This window comes from Anneissia japonica, unplaced genomic scaffold (genome assembly GCF_011630105.1).
Source record: "Anneissia japonica isolate Jap-2015-1 unplaced genomic scaffold, ASM1163010v1 scaffold750_len1593409_cov174, whole genome shotgun sequence".
Taxonomy (NCBI): Eukaryota; Metazoa; Echinodermata; class Crinoidea; order Comatulida; family Comatulidae; genus Anneissia; species Anneissia japonica.
In genome coordinates this window covers 410311-425766 of record NW_022756705.1, presented here as the reverse complement: position 1 = coordinate 425766, position 15456 = coordinate 410311, and the positions used below count along the sequence as shown (strand labels likewise).

General features: G+C 34.2%; 1 protein-coding gene across 1 annotated transcript in view; it reads left to right on the top strand.

The window, feature by feature from the left end:
- Positions 1-3313: 3313 nt before the first annotated feature.
- Positions 3314-15456, top strand: part of LOC117124352 — a 25346-nt gene continuing 13203 nt past the window's right edge. The window contains exon 1 of the mRNA XM_033270566.1: positions 3314-3525. The gene's annotated coding sequence lies outside the window, so the exon portion shown is untranslated. The remainder of the gene's footprint in view (positions 3526-15456) is intronic.

Below are 15456 nucleotides of genomic sequence, written 5' to 3'. Positions count from 1 at the left end.
AAACTTTAAAGAGGAGGAATCTGCTACTGTGAAGAAAATTGGTGCTCCAGCCAGGATTCGAACCTGGAACCTTATGCTGTCTATACAGACGCCTTCACAAAGAAACGATATACCGTTAGATATTAATTAATACCAAAAATATGAGTGGAAATCTGAGACATTTGAAGGCTTAACTAATACTAATTTGAAACCACAACCTAGCTTTCGAATGTCTCTTCCGCTTGAAATTTCATCTGGTGGTTAGGTACGGTAGGTGTCTATACTTGATCAATATAAGCAATATGTAAACAAATAATAAGAAAAAAATCCATAACGTCAAACACATAACTACGTAAAATGTTGAACTAGAAGTGTTGACTTCTTTAATTATTAGGAAACAAAAATAATTAACCTCCCGGCTAGAATCCACAAAAATCTTTTCACAACTCACTACGTCATTTTTGTTACATTGCGTAAATTTTCGCTTTTATTCAGGTGAAAATATATTTGAAGGTAAACATGGATTTCGTTTATCAGTGTGTAAATAGAAGTTTTGTTTAATTTTACTAAAAAGATGACGTCAAACATATCACTGTCGTTTATAGAAATGATTAACTTTAACGTGGGAACTGCATGTGTTGACGTGCTTACTGAAACAAAGAACATTGATGATCGAGTACCAGGTCGGACTCAGTTATCTAAAGAAATTATTTGCTTACTCAGCTACGTTGTCTTCCTGCAATAAGGCCTACAGCGCCAGGTCTAAGGATGGTCTTGTGTTTAATTATAGATTTGTCGCCTACATTTTCATTTCCCGCCTAAAATGTCATCTGGTGATTACGTATATTTGCTGGATCTAATTGAAAATCAAATGTAGAAACGTACTACGATAAAACGTAACCGAGACTTTTTAAACTTAAAAGAAGGGGAACCGAGGCAAATAACAGAGATTAATATGATACATCCTCTTCTTATCAGCAATTGGCGACAAGACGAGATCTCCGAAGAGATGCTTTTTATAAGCAAAAAATTATATGATAGAGATAATCTCTAAATCGTTTTGCGATAATGCTGTAAATATATATAAACATTTTTGAAAACGTTAAAGAAGAGGAATCTGCGAGTATGAAAAATTAGGTGCCCCAACCGGGATCCGAACCCAGGAATTTCTGCAGTCTATGCAGACGAATAACCAACTAGACCATTGAGGATTTGTTGGGAATTCAAATCCGATTAAAGCATCTAAAAGAAATTATCATTTATGATGTTTGTAAATTTATAATTTTGTGTCGTCTGAATTAAATGCTGAAGAGGTGCAATATAGGTCCAGTGTAAAACAGATTAGCGAACTGAAATATTCTATGGACTAAAAATGATTACCGTATCTTGCGTTACATTTAATATTCATGTTTCCAGAATATGGTGATATGCATAGGCTTCTAACCTATTAATCATTATATTTTCAATATCAGTTCAAGTACATACATAATGGGCCATTACTCAAAGTCCCATCCGACAGCGTAATCCATGCCTAATTGTGACGATTTTTCTTTCATTTTGGTGGGACATGCGCGTCGTATTAGCCCTGCTTTGATTACCAGTTGTTGGATTGACACTCCAGCACTATGTACTTACTCGATTTGTACTTTTCGTTTTGATGCAAAGTTTTGTAAACAATACGAATACCTTACGTCATCAATTTTAGAATTTTCAAGAAATCATTATCTATGGGAAACCCTGTCTCTTATACACATCTAGATGTGTATAAGAGACAGATATATATATATATACAGAGCCAGGTAACTTAGGCCTAATTATATATACATATATTGAGAGTTCAATAGGTGTCAATCATCCAAGTGTGTTGCCGTTAATTACTTTCGGAAGCTACCACATTTCGCTCGAGTGGTAGAAGTGTGATAACCACTTAATATAATTCTGAACGTAGTCGGAAAGGTCTGGTTTAGACTACAAATTGGAACAGTTTTTTTTAAATGATTATTATCTTTATATAGACCAATCATTGATGGCATTGATGGAAGAATTTCTTCTTAAATTCTTACTATCATTTGGGTTACATTTATATGAACAGTTAATCCTATATGTAAAATTAAATACAGTATACATAAATACAGTTTGGTATAATTGTATCTACCAATGGATCCCATAAACACACATAAGCATTGGTCTGTATAAAAGAAGAGGACACTAATATAAGGACCTAAAAATTAAACTCTAGGGAAGACCGGTAAAGACTTTCCCTTTTTATTCTGAAACAAACGTGGAACTTCAATAATTTGTACACACACGTGAAGGTATACATGTATCATCAGAGTGGATATCTAGCTGGATTGAATCTGTGATATACCAACGGGATTCCAGGGGCGGATCCAGAGATGTCTAAAAGTGGGGTCAAAAGGTGGGGGGGGAGGGGGAGGGCGAAAATGGAGCCGAAAGTGGAGCCGATCAAGATAACACTAGCCTATGGAGTCCGAAGGCATGCCCCCGCGAAAAGAGGGGGTGGGGGCATGAAGTGATAAGCTTGGTAAGATCATACCACCATTTATTGCTATATTTTAGCCCTCTTTCTATCATTTACTTATTTGCTATAATATATATGTATATATATATATATATATATATATATATATACATTAGCCTATATGTATTTATATAGGCTTTCTTTTCTTTATATAATATAATAATGTATATATAATAAATGATATACTTTTAACATGTTTATTTGATAAATAAATAATATAAGACTATGTTGGTTTTGATTTATATAGATTTTGTGCTATATGCATATAAAAAATATGTGTGTGAATGTACGTGAGTGTCGTATGTTTAGGTAATTCAAAGTCAAGTTTTACTACCGACATTTATCGGAAGCGAAAACAAATTGAGTAAACCAGTTCATAATAGTGTCTGTAAATTAATAATTACTCGACTGTCACATTCTGTATAATTAAGTTTAGGACCGGCACCGTCTGAAAATGTTATTGTATACCATATTCAATGGTATTGATTGTATCCTATTTAAGTACATTGACTTTGCAACGCATCGTTATAAATGATTAGTCGGTTAGTTATTCCGAAACGAAAGCCCTTTGTGATTTATTCGTCCACCAAATCTTCGACTTGAAACTAATAAACCTGCGAGCTGTTTGTTTGACGTTTTCATTTTGAATCTGTCAACTATTATATTCTGTCGATGGCGCGATCAAATGAATCGTAGAGATAGTCAATAGATACGCGCCCGATACTGAGAGATGATGCAGGGTGTAATTAGCCGGCAAAGGTGAACGCCGAACTTCAAATTTCAGTTAGTAACAAAAGGTGTATGGAAAAAAAGAGTCTTATACTCGCGCATAACCTGTGACGTAATCGATGACGAAACGCTGACCAATAGGACGGTCGCGCATGGATGAAAAGGAAGCCAAGTTTTCTAAAGGATTCATACTTGTAAACTCACTCGCAAGAGTCACATACACCAGGAGATTTCTCTACGGACAGTAATCCATTGATAGCCTGACACCAGACCAGGTAAGTTACGTGTTCGATTTATTTTCGGAGCCCATTGGCCGAAGACCAAACTATTTGGCCGATAAAGATCAGACCATTATTCTCGCGTAAAAATGATTACGCTTGCAGAGATTACGAACAAATATTTTTCAAGCGACAATTAGGTTCTAAAGAATCATTATGAATGATGAGTGTGAAAATGAGGAACATTACAGATGTAGATTATTTCTATCACTTTAAAAATGCTTTACGTTCACTATTGCAATCAACATATAAATATATAGGCCTTCTGGTTTTCTAAGAATATTTTGTAAAGCAAAAATATTTATCAGCACTGTATATTTGTTTCTGACCGTGACTTTCACCATTGATGACGAAGTATGCATACTGTAGGTTTAAGCCGATAACTCAACTCAGTCCATAGCCTCGTGCGATCGACTAATTGAGAGCGGTTTGTGTATAATTTACTATTTTTTTTTATATAAAAAAAAATACAAACGTAAAGAGCTACGGTATTTGCTGCATGGTACGGTATGGACTGCTGTTGTTCGAAATAACGTATTACAATTATAATTACCTTATTATTGTTGTTGTTATTATTATCAAATTGTAATTATTATTATTATTATTATTAGGCCCTATTATTATTATTATTATTATTATTATTATTATTATTATTATTATTATTAAGTTAAAAGCCTTTTAATTCCTTTGAAAATCCAGGACCCAATGGAAATAAACCTGCTATTGGTTTTCTTGGGTTATCCTGTTTAATGTATGTTAATATGTTTTTCCAATAATTTTTCTGTCATTTTTAATCTTTGCATGTTTTTGTTATTGTAATCTTGAGGTCGAATAACTGAATGAATGAATTGAAATGCACAATTTTCAAATAAATTTTGGGGTTTTTTCCCCCAGATTTTACCATAGTCTGTATATTTTATATCAACATCATTAGGAGCATTATCAGCATCATCAATACCACACACTCTAATGGAAAAGTCTCGATGTCTCTGACAAACCACTGTCTACTCAAACTAAAAGTACTGTCTCTACTGTTCCTACCTTTTAATTTCTATTATTGATATCACCGCTATCTTGTACGGTACGGTACTCAGTCGTCAACTGAGTTTTAAATTGAATGTAGAAGGGTTAGCAGACCTTACTGCCAATCAAATGCGCTCATTAATTCGAGTGACTTAGATATTATTTTTCTATGTGACACCGGTTTATCCGATAATCGATACGCCGTAACAAATTGCATAGTATTCAAAGATATGATGACGTAGTCATCCTCTCGTTAAAATGGCACTTATTGACATGTAATGAGGTTATATTATCAAAACTTCGCTATTGTTATACCATTATCCATATAATGACACAAACAATAGCAGAACATAACGCCTGACCATATTTATGCGTTATGATTTGGCTAATTACACATTGCAGCGGTTTGACGCGTGCCGCACAATATTTGCTCGTATAGTGGTATGTTTAATATATACAGCAGTGGCAAAGTGCCGCAGGCATCGGATGCAACTTTTTTTTACAATGTTATTTCAAATTGCTAAAACTTATATTTGACATTGCATCTTAAACAAACATCATATTTCATGAATTGCTGATTGAACAAGAAAATTTAAAATCAATGTAAACGTGAAATAAAATACTTTGGCGAGTTTGCAGTTCCTAATATCTTATAGTAATAATATTATTTAACCATCATCAACATTATTATTATTATAGTTGTGTACAATATCAACACTTTCTTGATATTTATTACATCACGATCACCATATCCTTTACCACCAAGCACCATCCCAGCCACCACGTTCAAAGCCATATCATCATCATTATAATCGTCATCATTTTTGTCATCGTCGTTTTCGTCATCACCATTATCAAATTTCTTGGAGTATTTTGGGGTCTAAGCCAATGTGGTGGATCCAAGTTCTGATCGGTTCGGTAGGCCTTTCGATCCGAAAATTTAAATGCCTATAACTCAGGAGGCATAGTCATAATAAAAACTCCTTGACGGACCATAAATCCATCATTGATCTTTGGGCCCACTCCTCCCGCACCCCAGCAACATTCTGAATCCGCAACTGTCCCAGGACAATTTGTTATTGAACATAAACATTAACATAATTCCAAGCACCATTATTATCACTACCATCCTCATTGTCATTAACGTCATCATCACGAGGCATCATCATCATCATCATATAATAATCAATTTTTCTTCGATCTTCATCATCACCACGAACCTAATGAGTGTCCTTGCGATACAACTATAGCTAATGTAACGGATAATATTAATTACCAATGGTTTTTGATAAGTTCATTATTGTGAGGTTTGCTTTTATTAATGTTGTGTCCAAACCATCACTTTTCGCTCCCAAGTGCGTCTATTACGTTTCCATCAAAATACAATAGACCTACATCCTGTTTTGAAAAGCATAAACAAAAATGTGAGATATCCATTCGCAATTAGTTGACAACCAATTGACAAGAATAGCCGTTTTAATCCGGCCAATAAAGTTTTTAGACCGAAAGTGAGATTTTCGAATTATTTTGCCATAGCCGTGCTTTAATTGTAAATCCCTGAACGTCCTTTAGAGGCTCGATCGTTGTTATTGATTAGTAGGCCTACACTTGACGTGAATAGGATCATTTAGTTGGGTGGAGGAAGCTACAGAACTATAAAACTAATATGACATCTCTATATTGAAATATAAATCATAATGAATCTTCGTTAAATGGCACTGAAGTAATGTACCTGTGGCCTACAAAATGTTCATAATGTGTTCTGTTCAAACGTTCTGTCATAAAGTCTGCAACGCACATAGGTAAATTATGGTTTAATGTAAACTCGTCCCGTGCAAATCGAACCATCCTGTGTATTAAAGAGTGCGGATACTGTAACATTTACATCAGATCGATCTTTCATGTGTCTGTAACATCTGACTCTTGCTTTTTTCCCCGCCATCTGATTAAGCTAATTTTGACATTAACAATAGGCTAGTTAAGATTTCATGTCATCTCCAATTTTTCTTCTGTCGGAAATTTGTGTGTGATGCTCTCTCGTGTAAAATCATTTCTCGATTATTTGGTTTTCATGATTTCTGTTCAGTTTGTGTTTCAAAGTCAATATATTGTCAATTTTAACGATGTATGCTAGAGTATGTCATTTGTATCAATTATGACTGTACGAGACTCCATTTATATTGCCCATTCACGAAACGTGAAACGGTATATCAAACATTCCACTTTGATCCATAGCATGTTGAATAATTACATTTGTACACCTTTAAGACAGCAATTGAAACTGATAATGTTCTTCCAGTACACAGAAAAGGTTTCAATCCATCTTAGGCTATTGTTGTCACTTAAACTGTTAGGTAAAATGTTTTTTCAAATAAAATTACGTTTAAAGCTCACATAAATGTATATACTGATTAATAAAAAATAACGTTTTATATTATTAAAAAAGACAATGGATTTTGTGAAATCGTTAAATTAATAGTATTGCATCTTCTTTATCTTTTTTTTCTACTTCTTCTTTTGTCTACAATATTTCTCATTTTGTTGTCCTTCATTCTCCTTCTTTTTATTTCTTCTATTCTTCTTCTCGTTATTCTTATTTATTTTCGTCATAGTATTTTTTCTTCGTCCTATTCTTCCTGAATTTTCCTCTGTTTCGTTTTCTTCACTCTTTCTATTCATCTTTCTATTCATTTTTCTTCTTCTTCTTCTTCTTTTCTTCTTACTCCTCTTCTTTTTTCTCTTCTTATTTGTCTCCTCTTCCTACTTCACGCCTTCTGTTTATTTCCTTTTTCTTCTGTTTGTTTTCTTCTTTCTCTTTGTTTCTTTTTCTTCATATTCTTTTTTTATTCCTCTCCTTTTTCATGTGTAATATATTGCCATAAGTCTGGTATCCATGACAACAAATATAATAATAATTTACAAAATTATTATTGCGATAATCGTTTTGTTTTTCTTTATAAATATCTTATAAAAATAATACTTGTTGCTTATATTCAATGCAGTTTTTCCTATTTCAATTATCACATAACCAGTAAATAATAATGATTAATTACATCAGATTTTATTCATTTATCTATTCTTTTGTCACATTACTGTTTACATTGCCAACTGTCAATATTGCATTGCCGTACATACACCTGCATCAGTTGCCAATCACATTAAAATGGTGGTTTAAGTGTAAAAAGACATTGATGTTTTCTGTAGTTGAACATGTCATCAACGCTTCCTTTCGATGACAAATTACGTAAGAAACAAGGGGTAAAGCGTGTAACTGAATCGACACAGTCAATCACGTACGAATTATGCCTTATAAAGTGAATACTTTCCATGATACGGGGAAATATATCATATAACTGTGGGAAACTCACTTTGACCCTGATAACCTTCCACGTGGACGGCTACAATTCATCTTCAGACCCCTTTCATCAGTAGATTGAATGATTTACAGAATATGACATTCAAAGCGTCATTTTGTAGTTGATAATTCATAAATGTCGATATATTCGCAAGGGAATTAGAGGCGATTGTTTGTTAATGTAACTCTCTCGAACTCTTTTTCTCGGCTGCGCCTACAGTCTATCTGCGTGTGCTCAGTACTGGTATTTTCCTTTCAAACGCGAATCCAATCGAACGTCACAACCTGTGTTTTATCCATCATTGCATAATAAAGATCTGTCTGCAGTTATGAACATGTTTCAATGAAACTATGGATGAAAATTGTTTCTGATGACTTACCACAAATTCCTTAGTTCAATTACTATACAGTTTACGAGCCAATTTTATAAAAGATTGAACAGGTATTCTTTACTAATTAATTGACTATGAACATTTTTTTTTTCATTCTGATTTTTAATATAAAGCTAATAACTTAAATAGACCTATACCAAATAACGAATTCAAATATTGGATTTTATTGTTCAAGTTAATTAGCGCATCTTGGAGAGTATACGGTATGTTATAAATAAACTCATACAATACAGGCTGAAACTGTTCAATTAATTGACTTTCCACATTAGCATGGACCCCCTAGCTTGCTGATAATTTACTGAGTTTATTTATAATATCCCCATCACGTTCATATCGCCCAGTGTATTGGTCTCAGTATGACATTATTCTAAGTAAGATAGATAGTTTGCATCATTCATAGCTGTCTTTTTCTATTTGTTACACATCCCGTAAATGTCTCTTTAGAAGATATGTAGTCCAGAGGTCTGGAAAATTTGTCTGCTTTAATATTTGTAAGGCGAACTAAATTGTTTTGCAGAAATAGAGCAGATTTGAACTTTCTGGGGAGACGGAGATTGGGAATTCTGCATCTTTGATTTCATTCATTACTCGCTGGTAGAGTTTTTTCTCATGTGGGTTTTCACACACACAAGCTACACTGTTTAAAAGTCAGGCTCAAAGTTGTTTGAAGAAAAACTGGGGAACGGTGAATGAGATACAGATTTTTTAATATTTAAAAACTGGGGGAAAAGGGGCGTACTGCCCATTTTTACACCTTAATCCCCCAGTTTTTAAATATTAAAAAATCTGTATCTCATTCACCGTTCCCAAGTTTTTCGTCAAACAACTTTTTTCTGTCTTAGAAAAATCAGTTCTACAACATATCAAAAAAAATTTTTCCTCCGGAGCCTGACTTTAAAGGTTTCCATCTTTCAAAATCAGATATCTAAAAACATACTTTAGAGAAATCTTTAAAGATAAAGGTTTGTGTTGGTTTCCCTATCAAGAACATGAGCTTCACAAAAATTAATGAGCCTCAAACAGGGGTGGCACCAAGATTTGCCCGACGGGTGGAGGGAGGTCCCCGATAGGGGGCCGATACCCCGACGATGGGTCAGATTTCTCCGACGAAAGCAAAGTGGGCGTGGTCGAGCTTCGATTAAAAGGTTGGTCCAGGGGGCGAATCCCCCGAAAATTTTGACAATTTGGGGGTTTCAACGGGTTATTTAATCGATTTTAGAGTCTACTAATAGGCCCTATGTAGAAAATACATTTTTTTCCTCCCCGACGGATTGTGCTTTTTCTTTCCGACGGGGGCTGGCGGACGGGGGAGGCCCTGCACCCCCCCCCGGCCTCGGTTTACAGGCTTTCATTCTTTCATTCAGTGCTAATCATTTTTCGAGACTCGTATAAACATCGGGTTTTTTTTTTCTTTGCAAATAAAGAGGATCTGATGTTTAATATAAGAGCAAAATTTAGGTGTTTTTCAATTTTTTCGCTTGTAGTGCTTCATGTCCTTTCACCTCACCACCAATGCCGTTTTGTTTGATTGCATTAATCTGGATTTTTTGATAACTTATGGGATTTTGTTTGTCATCATTGACAACGCTTACGGTTCTAAATACTATATTGGTTGTCGCTGGGTGGTTGTCGATGGGGTGAGTTTGAACGAGTAGCCAATGATCCGGATTATGAGGACAATGATAAAGAGTGTTCTATTAGGAACATATGATGTTATAATCGAGTGGAGTTGGATAGCTTAGTGGTCAAGAAGTGGCGGCGCCAGCGGAGGGGGGAGGATGCAGCAGGAGCTTAAGCCCCACCGGACAGGTCAAGCCCCCTCCCCCATTGGACAGAGCTCGTCGGGCAGTCGGACTAAAAATATATAAAAATAGGCCCACGCCAAGCCGACACATGTCTGTCACAATCAGAGAGTGTCATTTCTGGCCACCCAAAGGTTCCTATTCTAAAAAAAAAAAAAACATTTGGGAAAGGGAACACCCTCTCAAACCCTTCCCCAGCTCGGACCTACCAGCCCAAGTCCCCCCTGTCGGACAGCTCAGCCCCAGAAAATATATCCTAGAGCCGCCACTGTGGTCAAGATGTTTGCCTTCTAATCCCAGGGTCATGGGTTCAATTCCTGTCACAGCAGGACTTTTTCTCACGACTAAAACCAACTCCACTCCCTAAGAGTCATAAAGAGACTTAGTTTATAAAGCATCATCCTCATCCTGTAAGTGGCAAGTGTACTTGCTGTTGGATGTGAAGGAAATACATTTAAAAATAATAAGCATATGCCGATCATGGTGGGATTCGAACTTGCAATTAAGGCGAGTGTCATGCTGCTATAGACCACAAACGATAGGTCTAATACCCCTATATACATTATGTCATACAAATGACATTTTTGCTTGCATATAGTTTATCAATGGTTAGGCTAAAACTGGCTTGCTGAGAAGTTATAGTATCTCTTTATAGGCCTATATATATATATATATATATATATATATATATATACATACATATACACACACACACATATATATATTATATGTATATATTATATATATATATATATAGTACTTCATTATTTTTGTCAAAACAGTCAGGGACGGTGGCATTGAAACCGAAGCTATAGTATATTTATTTTAAAGATCCGATGAAGTAGGCTATCATTGATATAGGGGAGTCTGAATATCCCAGTCACCGCCTGTGCGCAAACACTATTTATTGCATCTTGCTATTAGAATCACTACGGACTCTTTCACCAAGAAGCGACGCGTTCACATGTACTTGTGATACGGTTAACGAATCTGGAATGAAAAAGTAAACCCATTTGAAGTCGACAAGCTAATATGGAGATAATCAATAGAAGCCGCAAGTTACGTTAACTTCAATTGCCTAACGCTTGTACTGTAAATAATATTGTTAAACGCAGGTACGCTATCTTAATAATACAGTTCCACCCCAGGCAATATACCAGTGCTATAATACAGTACAAATTCTACCGCGGGCGATAGGCCTACCAGTGTTATATAGTACACATAATTGCAGCATTTAATAGCGAATGCTTTCTAGATTAAAGTGGGCGCTAAGTCGTCCACGCCACAAGGAAAGTCCTAGAAATTAGGATGTAGCCTTAAAAAGGAGAGTAATGTCCGTTAGCACATTATTGGGGGAAAACGTTCGACAGTGATAAATTAATGTAGATTAGCGTATAGTACGCATTATTATTGTTATGAATGTCTAAATATTTTGTTTATAATGTTTTACATCTTTTAAGAAGTCACGTACGATGAAACTTAAGACTGTAATTGTCAGTGACATTTTCTTCCAATATCCTCTGTAAAAGAATATGAATGTATTTCTTCAACATTCATTTCCATTTTACGCAGGTGTTTTCTTCTCGGTTAAACTGTTAGAAAAACATGTTTTCCATTCAAATTTGATTCATATTCGATTCATAACACCCATTAAACAACTTATCAATTGTTATTACCTTATCGTATGTTATTCTTTTTAATTTTATTGAGTTATTATTAGTATTCCAAATATTATCAACAGCATTATTATTTTTAATAATATTGTTATCATTTTATCATCATAATTATGACATTCATTATTATTATTAGCCTACCATTATTACCATTATTATTATTATTATTATTATTATTATTATTATTATTATTATTATTATTTTTATCATCATCATCATCATCACCATCAGGTTTGCATAATGCATACACAGTACAGTTTGTTCATTATTATAACTTTGATTGTTCATTTAACGTTATCTTAATAAAACTTTAAAAACGGGTGTATTCGACTATCTGATTAATAGCACTAAAATCTTCCGTTCATCTGTATCAGATTGTAATACCCTGTCTTTACAGACGTGTTAGTAATGTCAATAGTTTCATTCAGCCTGTTTTCGCCTGTAGCCTGATATGAAATACGTGACGCGACAGGATGCTACTGAATGTAGCAAGAAAAACAATCGTGGGACTCGTGGATGACGTGTACGGTATTATTAAAACAACTTACTAACAGGATGCATGCTATTACGCGACACACACTAACCGTCAGCGTTAATCGCCCAACGAGCGCGTTTTCAATTAATCTTGTGCAGCACAGTATACACACCAATCATGGATTGTCATTCTCAACTCCCGCACAAGGTTTACTTACTTATTTTTGAGCCAACTGGAAATACGTTGAGGATAGAGAGCCCTCGCTGTCACAATGAATACACTCTAATTAATAAATATACACTTTAATAACATCTACCGATCATTAAATTATCATGATTACAAGAAGAAAAGTAAGAAAGAAAAATGCCTTTTAAACTAAGCTTCTAATATAAAATAAATAAAAAAGGGACACCACTGCTATATTACACGTAACACTCTTAGCGTTAAAAACAATGTTGTTATCCATCTCTTGGGACCATAATCGCCGTTAGCTTCTTCCACAGTTAGCGTAAATTACGCAGATATAAGTAGCCTTACTGAACATCGTTATACGAATACTGTAATGCAATCCGACCTCAATAAAGTTTGATACACATAAAGAATACAGACAACTAGTCGATAAGGTAATATAATAACGTCTCTTGATTCTTTCTATATTACTCTGAACGTAAATGCCGCGTAAATTGATGATTGAGATAATAGCTATACATATCCATTTCAATCCAGGAGAAGACGTCCTTTCTTGTGTATTAGAGGTGACAAAAAAAAGAATTTAAATGTCAAAGAGCCGATTCATGTTGTCAAGTTAGAAAAAACAAATCTCTTAAACTCATTGAGTGCTATTAGCTAGGCGTATTTCTGCTATTATTCGATAAAACTCTATCCTTGATAATGTCAATGTGTACATTTTTGCTGCCCTTTCAGATGGTGGCTTAGCTGGTAATACATTAATTTTATTCTCCGTCTCCATGCTCATCTGTCAGTCACCCCCTAGTATAGTGCCATAAAAAATGTTAAAATTCATCTGTTGTTCTATGTATTCCATGATGAGGGTAATTATTTGATGATGATGGAGACCATGATTATAATGATGATGATAACGATGACGATGATGATGGTGATGATGATAATGACAATGATAATGATAACTATGATGATAATTATTACAACAATGCAAATGTTAAAGATGGAACATTGGTTATAGTAATTTTTGAGATATCTTTCTGACAATGATGATGATAATTAAAATGATAAAGATGATGATGATATTGATGATGACGATGAAGATGCTGATGAGTGAATAATAACGAACAATTAAACAAGCTTAAACCGATGACTTATAGATGTCAAATTTTATTGGCTGTTTTACTGTGCACCATACTAATTTCAGAATTATACTTGCAGTATAATGAGATGCCAAATTAAATCTAATGTTTTACGATGCGTCGAACTACTTTCAGAATTATATACCTGTCTCTTATACACATCTAGATGTGTATAAGAGTAGTGTGTAAATATATTCTAATGTGTGAGATCGTGTGACCGAATTAATAAACTAATTTGTCGTTTGGTAGCTAGCTTTGGCGCCACTATTCACTCACGTTGCTTCCAAGGTTAACGCCACTGCACTCCGTTACAACGATTGAATTTTTGAGCCAATATTTATGCTGTACTACTATACATAATTGCTTTGATTTTTTTTTTACTTTTTACCAGCTACAAAACAAATTTTAGTAACATTTCCGTGCAAAATAACCAGGAAAATAGATACATATGTTTAAAGGAATGTAAATAAACTTAAAAATGAATATGAAGGAAAAATTGCAAAAGTGTATGGTTAGTACCAAATTACTATTTTTGTTTTGCCTTTCTTTTATTATAAATAATTGTTAAATTGATATTTTCAACCTTATGGTAGTGATAAATACAGTAGGTTTTGTTATGAACAAACGTGCATACAAACAATACAATTGTCTACGTCTTCTCCATGTGTCAATGTCGAAATTGCTAGCAACCGGGTTACATCCTCCAGCCGATTCATGTTGTCAAGTTAGAAAAAACAAATCTCTTAAACTCATTGAGTGCTATTAGCTAGGCGTATTTCTGCTATTATTCGATAAAACTCTATCCTTGATAATGTCAATGTGTACATTTTTGCTGCCCTTTCAGATGGTGGCTTAGCTGGTAATACATTAATTTTATTCTCCGTCTCCATGCTCATCTGTCAGTCACCCCCTAGTATAGTGCCATAAAAAATGTTAAAATTCATCTGTTGTTCTATGTATTCCATGATGAGGGTAATTATTTGATGATGATGGAGACCATGATTATAATGATGATGATAACGATGACGATGATGATGGTGATGATGATAATGACAATGATAATGATAACTATGATGATAATTATTACAACAATGCAAATGTTAAAGATGGAACATTGGTTATAGTAATTTTTGAGATATCTTTCTGACAATGATGATGATAATTAAAATGATAAAGATGATGATGATATTGATGATGACGATGAAGATGCTGATGAGTGAATAATAACGAACAATTAAACAAGCTTAAACCGATGACTTATAGATGTCAAATTTTATTGGCTGTTTTACTGTGCACCATACTAATTTCAGAATTATACTTGCAGTATAATGAGATGCCAAATTAAATCTAATGTTTTACGATGCGTCGAACTACTTTCAGAATTATATACCCTCAGTAGTGATGGCAATTGGAATTAGGCCATATCTCTCTAGGCTCTTGATAAAGCTTATAACAATACAATAGACGGCCACTGAACATTAGTCCATCAGCTAATATTCAGTTAGCCTTATAAGGTATAATTAGGACTCTACAAGTTTATTAATGTAATTTCGTCCTAAATGCTTTAATAAGTACGACCTTGATGATGACTCGACATACGGATACTAAACTATAGAATTTAACATAAGTCCGAATATAGCATATAATTAAAAATTTTGCCTAGAAACAGTTTTAACGCTTAAAATAACTTGATGTTTGCCTTTTCAGATCGCATTTATAACATAAACGTTCTTTTGCTGTCTAAAAAAAATTATTTCTGATATAACATTCGATCAATATTTATCTTAGGCTATCTGAAGATTGCGATTACCATACCTTTCTTTATCTTATTTTACATTACAGTAATACCTGCTAACGGTATATATATATATCTGTCTCTTATA